We start from the raw sequence: 7,588 nt of genomic DNA, 5'->3' as shown, positions 1-7,588 counted from the left end.
TCCTAAATAAGAGTATATATTGGGATCGAGGCTGAAGAGTTCTTCAGTCTCGACAACACATCTCTTGGAGCTCTAGCTCACGTCTCTGATATTGTTCTTGTATTTATCTGATTAATCTAGTTCTTACCAGTTCTTCTTGAACTTCTTGGTAGATATCAAGTCTGTATTCTGTGTCCGTGACAAAGGTCTTATAGAATGTTGTTATATAGCTTGTAGATAAATAATATATATAGAGGCAAGAGTGATGCCTTCTTTATTCTTATCAACTCCATTCTTGCTTTCAACTTAGTTTCAAGGGTTTCTAGTTTTTTTTGTTTTTTGGCAATAACTATTCTAGTTTTATTTGAATATATACACTTTCTTATTTCCATTTTATCACCTTTCTTTGAAAAAAGTCTCACTTGTTCATTTTTCTTCATCAAGTTCTTGTCTTTGATACTTTCTTTGTAAGATGATTTTTTCTTGTAAATTTAAGAATTTCATAAAAAAAATTATACATCTTCTTATTAAGTTTTATATTATATTATCATAAATAGATAAAAATACTACTAAAAAATCTTCTAAAAAGGTACTATCATAATCTAAATTATATAAATAAAATATTTTTTTTATATATGTACATATATATATATATATATAATATTATTTATTAAATAAATCTATATAAAATAATATATTTTTAGAATTTAAAAATAATCACAAAACTTAATAGATATAAATATTATTTATTAATCTATTTATAATTATAAATAATAATTTTAATTAAAAGAAAATTTATAGAATTTATTTAATATAAGAATAAAAAATCTAATTTTATAATAAAATTACAATCAAATAGTTAAATTACAATAAAAAATAAATATAATTTTTTTTAATTGCGCATACTTGTTACAATATAAGATAAAGAAAAATAATATAATTATTTTATTTGTAGGATGTATGCTGGATTATGTATCCAGCAAACAATTGGTTTGATAGATATTGTACAAAAAATGTTTCATTAATTTTAAAGACAAGCTGGTATGTGGTGGATGGAGGTTGTGGTAACAATAGCAAAAATTGTGATAGTATTAGCATTATCCTACAAATAAATATACAAATTTTATATATTTAAAAATCATGGATATTAAAGAAATATTCTTATTCAATGATTTCTAATGATTGTATCCATAACCTAGTTTTTCAAAAAATCAAAGAGAACATGTGATAAGACATGTATATATAAAGAATAATACTCTTTTATTTGTTGTATATTAATACATTAGTATATTTTATGATTTGAAGTTAAAATATTTATATATATATATATATATATAGAGTTGTTTCTTTTTACATGATATAAAGATGAATTAAATATAAATATAATATATGATTAAAAATATCAATGTTACTCTAGTATTGATACAAAGAACATTGGTATATAATTTATTTATCTATGGCATTTTAAATGCAACAAGTATAAATTGATTAATGATAAGTAGAATGGCTTCATTAGCATTAGGTGTTTGAACGTATTTGGTTTTATATTATATACCAATTCATAGCCAAAGTAATCTATAATTACTAAAGATGTATAATATTATTAATTAAAAAAAATAAGTCCTTTTTATTCTAGTCTTTTTTATTAAGTAATCTTTGTCTTGAATTACTAAAATACATTTACATTGCTACAATTAGTATTCAATGCAACACCTTATTAAACATCTTATCTTTTAGAAAGAAGGTTGAAGATGGAATATTTAATCCACACTTTATTCCAATTATTCTCTCATCCAAAGCTCCACTCAAAAAATGTCTTACAACAATATAATAAGTTTAAGCACATTTAATTAACATAATTCTATAATTTAAGTATTTAATTCAAATAATCAATTAGATACTCCTTCTTCTAAACTTGTAGCAGTTGCCTAATTTTGTACCACAAGCAAACTTCATCCTACTTAAGTTATAATAATTGTCAATAATTTTTAAATACATTAAATTAGCTTTTAGACCACTTTATCTAAAAAAAATTCTTTAACAAAATACAAAGCTTAATATGTTCTTAGATATCATTTCCTACCAAGAAATACTTACATCATCATCAAATTCATATCCAATCAATGCTATCAATTCTTAAAACATTGGTCCTACAGATTTTTGTAAAGCTAATCTTATTGCCATTGCTCTCTCGTCAAAGTCTTCTATATACAACCAAACTATAAAATGAGAGTTTTGTAATAAATTCATAGAAAAAATCACCACCATATAGGTGTTTGATTTATAATATTAATAATAATTGACATCTAAAACTATAATTGGATGTCAAATTAAAACCAAAATCAAAATTATAGCTTAAAAGCTTATTTTAGTACATCCTTAATAGCATATAAGTAATGCCAATCATCCTTATCATATGTGAATTCATCTATTACATACCTATAGTAGCTATTTTTTAAAATAAACTATCTTGATTTCAAACGCCCATTAGTTAATACTTCAATTTTGATAATTATTGTTGTTGTTATAGGTAGCCACCTTTCTTTCATTACTATTCATATCAACAACACAAAAATTTCTAGAGTTATATATAATAGTAGCTTTGGTGATAATTTTATTGTAGATTTTTTTTTTTTTTTTTTTTTTTTTTTTTAATACTACTTTGGATTTTTTCCTCTAATATGTGCAACATTTAATATCAAAATAATAAACACTCTTCATTCACCCTCTTAGTCTTATTTGTCATTGTATCATTTATATTTATGGAATTCTATACAAAGTCATTCTTATGATGGCTAAAAATAAGAATATTACATCCTATTAATAAATCTTCTTTGGTTGCCCTTGATAAATTGATGCCCAAAATATCTATTATTAAGCTAATAACCATGACTAAATCATGGACAATAAAACAATATGCATTGTTATGATAAGTTGCTAATTTGGATTCAATGCTACTATTCTAAAAGTTTTTCTTTGCTATAATATAGTAAAAGGCTTCACTAAAAAGAAATTTAAAATAATAATAATAAAATAAAAATATATATTATTGATCAATAATGTTTATTATGTTGGTACAATTGATCTTTTTAACCTTACAAATTTTAAATAATTTAAAATTTAATTTACACCATTGACTAGAATGATAATTTTTTTATAATCTAAAGAGATTTTTTTTCAACTAAACAACCATATATAAGTATCTTTTTAGCTTAGAAATCACCAATTAAAATCAAATTAAGAAAAAAATACTATACTTACTCTATATAGGCTTTAAAGTTAACTTTCAAACTATTTGAATTAATGCCTAACTTTCAATTAAATACACTATTGCATCAAAATCTTTATTTTGTAATATGAAGGTAAAATTCATCTTTCAAGAAAAATTACAAAGTAACATTAATTAATAAATTTTTATAAATAATATATTATTAATTTTATAATTATTATAAAGCTTAAATACTTTAATATATAAATTATAATAAAATAATTTGGTCATGGTTCATTTGGTCATATCATTTGGTCATGATATAGTAAATTAATTTATTTAGCAATAATATTTGATTGGAATACTAAGGTATATTAAGAGTAATCAAATTTATAAGATTGTTCAGTTTATTTGGTAATGATGTCAACTTTGAACACCATGATGTATCAAGTATAGTCAAAGATGTAAGTTTGTGTAGTTTATTTGGCGATGATGTCAAGTTTAAACACCAAGATATTTAAAGCATAGTTAAAGATGTAAGATTTTGTGTTATATTATGAATACACATAAAAAATTCTTCTTTAAATAAATTAAGTTTAGTTAAATATTTAAATTTTCTAAATACATTTGATATTAATCTAAAACTTAAATACTTAAAGAGGCTAAGTGTTGTAAAAAAAGTAAGGTTTTTATTCTATTTGATAATAACATCAATTCTATGTATCAAAATATATAATTCCAGTCAAAGATGTTAGATTGTTTAATCTATTTGAAAATGATGTTAAATGTATGCACATATAAAATTTGAATAGTGATTAGAAGTTTGGATAAGTTTGGGATGTAAATACACTTGATTTGCATGCAATTTTGTAGCATGCATTAAGAAATTGAATTGAATACATGAGAATTATTAGACATAAACTTTGTAATGTAGCTTTGTGTGAAAGATCTATCAATTTTCGTGTGGATTGCCTCCTAGCATAGTAAGAGAGGTGGGATATTAGATATGTAGGGACTTAAAATTAATCTAATTTTAGAAGACATATATACTAAATGTGTGAAGAGTTTTGATATGTTGCAAATGTTTGTGAGGTTGTAGAATTATAAAGATGTTAAAAAAAATTACAACAAGAAATTGGGACATTTTATATAATATATGATAAAATTATATTTTTTTTAAAGATTTTTTATGGAAAAAAATAGTTTGTTGTATTGATACTCTATGGATTTTTGAAGGAGATAAATATTTGATTTTTATATATGGCATGTTGCAATAGAATATATTTTTGCTAATAAATATATATACACATTGTAATTATAATAGATATTCAATTTTTTATTTTAATTTATTTAATTCATTTATTGGGCTTTGTAATATCATGATTGATTTTTTATTTTAAGAAAATATAAGAATATTTCATCCAAAATATAAGATACTACAACTCTTTTTATATTAAATTATTAATATTTTTAATTTTTTATTAATGTGATTGCATATTTCAGATGTTAATTTTGTACTTATTATAATGTTTAGTTTTTTTTTTATAATTAGGATTGTGATAGATTTGACAACACTAAAAAAATATTATTATTATAAAACTTGCATGTAGAGAAAACCAAGTTTGATGGATTATGATTGTATAGAATAACATTGGTGAAAGTTTTGATTTGATTTTGTATTGTATAATATCATGTTGCAATAATTTTTGGATAATGTTCAACTATTGTGAATGTATTAGATATTAGCTTTGTGAATATAATCTTAAAGATCATGGATCCATTTTAGTTATTTGGTTATGTGATTATATGATTGTTTTGTTACTTTGGAGATGTTACATGAGATAGATGTAACATGGGCCTAGAGTCTTACTGAACAAACAACTACTGATGCGTCGCAGTTTGGACTTCCTCTGTGATACCCCATAGTATCAAGACAGATATGGTAAACCTTTCGGATCCTGTACACTAATCTGGACTTGCAATGAACTCGAGAAAATATACACATCGAAGGTCCTTCGATGCAGAAAGAGTTGTGAACATTGTAATGGAGACAATTTCGTACTTATGGCTCTTGAAACGTGTCCAGATTCTTGCGAAGAGTATGAAATGGATGCCGAAAACTGTGATGTCCAGAACATTTTACCATGTTGACAAGGCTGAAATGCGTGGCGTTAACTTAGAGAGCCAAAAAGGAGTAACTTAATTGCTGCTCTTCAGCAAGTAGATGAAGAAGAGGATATACAACGAGTGTTCCGGAAAGTGTTACCTCTGATTGACAATTTTCTACATTGTAAAAACTCCAGGCCCATGATAGTACCTGGTGTCCTTTTGATTCAGTCGCACTTGTGGAGTGCAGCATGATGCTAATTTGGGCTTCAATCATCATCGTTTAGACTGAACAACATGAGAACGCCGTGTGCAGGTACTTCTCATATGAACATCTTTACGACAAATATTGCAAGTTCTCGTGGCCAGATTCGGATCATGGCTTTTCTGTTTACGAGGATGGTCTCCTTTGATGTGGATAGTATGGTTTCACTTACCGAATAGTTGAACGTATCTTGTGATCCCCTGGTCCGTTGAACTTCCCAAATTAGCATTCGATCTAGACGTACTCACTGTGCCTAAAATGCTGTAAAGACTTTGAATTGGTGTAATGCTTTGAGCGCTTTTGTTGGTAAATGACCATTGTGGTTCCATTCCAGGTGTAAATTAAGATAAGTGGTGATTGGCAGGCTCCAAGGAAGTTTTTCAGCGAAGTAGAGGGAATGATGGATTATGAAGATTGTTTGTGGTTTGTTTTTTTTAAAAGAAAACAAATCTTCAGAACCCAGCTTAGAATACCGGTGTTCATCTTTACATGGCTCCATGTGGCTCTTTTTTTTTCTATTTGCGGATTTGGCAACTAGAACGAGGCGTTAGAGTTAGTCCTAAATTACTAGAAGTGAGGAGAAAGATCAACTTGAACAAAAAATCTAATGGATATCTGTGCTAATCATTTCAGGTTCAAGTATGTGGACTTGGATTGTGATAATGTGATAATACCAAATGATATGCAGTTTTTTTTTTTTTTTTTTTTTTTTTTTTAATTTTTACAGGGAGCAATTGCATCGAGTGGAATGTAATGCTCACGAGCCTACGCTTTTTAAGAATGTCGTCTGTAAAATGACAGACATAATAGAGCTTTCGGTAAGCTTTTTATTGATCTGCAGAATACAAAAGCTTGTGATTTTTTTGCATGATCTGTCTTGCCTTCTTCACCAGCTTAAATGACAATTGGCATGGGAATACTGCTGACATTGTCCCTTTCCACTGGATGCCGATGGAGAGAGAGAGAGAGAGAGAGAGAGAGAGAGTTTACATCTCTTGATCTAAAGCGGTGCAAATTATCTGGCAGCTTTTTCAATGTTCTCTTGAACTTGGCTCAATTTGTAGCAATTGAGACTCGTGACCTCTTCCTTGTTCATCATGTATCACAACAGTTCATATCTCAATTCAGGATCTCAAATATTTTTTGAATTATATGTGGATCGATTATTTCAACATTCCCATAATCCACAAAATATTGTTTTGCCAGTGGTAGAGCTTTGAATACCAAGCCCATCATTATGTAGTCTTCCTCATCACCGATAGGATATTACAGTTTCTTCCTTGGGGTTAGGACTTGTCAGAAGAACAGCGTGCAGGTTGCATTAAATCTGTAGATTTTACTCATTCTATATGCTTTCGATGATATATCAACTGTCTTTCAATTATAGATCTTCTGGACAGGAGGGGGAGGACTCATTATCGACCTAATGGGATCGGTTTGCATACATGGAGTATAACCGGCTTTCAACAGAAGAAGGTGCTGAGAATGCTTCTAATAACAGTGCAAAGTCAGGGACGAGCCTTGTGAAGCCCCTTTTAAACCTTCCGTCGTCTCACGAGGTTCAGGCATTTGGAGAACCTTAGCAGACGCCGGCGAGACAATGGAATACCTTCTGAGTTTTCAGCGACTGGTCCGTGAAATCAATTCAGGTTTTTTCGTTTACAATGTAGAACAGCTCAGTTGAGAAAGCATCTTCATTCGAGATCCTTGGTACCAATGCAAGACCATACAACACATGTGACGTTTGCACTGAACACTTAGGGCAGCATCTTAACTCTTCAGAAAGTCCTCCTACGTCATATCGTCTAGGTCATCGTCTCCTCATGTTCAGTTGCTAACTCAAACTCAATCGTCCAGCTAGCAACGTGAACCCCATTTGTGGATATGTGATGACAAACTAGACCTCGAGACACCCTCTGCTGGGGTTTGTTGTCAGAAATACTCTTTGATCCCTTGCTCATCAAGTTTCATTGCCTAAGTCCAGAGCACCTAAGTACCCTGCTTGACTCCAAGCTTACTTTTCTTGAGAC

Source organism: Physcomitrium patens, chromosome 10 (assembly GCF_059467195.1).
Source record: "Physcomitrium patens ecotype Gransden chromosome 10, ASM5946719v1, whole genome shotgun sequence".
In the NCBI taxonomy this organism is placed as follows: Eukaryota; Viridiplantae; Streptophyta; class Bryopsida; order Funariales; family Funariaceae; genus Physcomitrium; species Physcomitrium patens.
Note: the sequence above shows the minus strand (reverse complement) of the source record.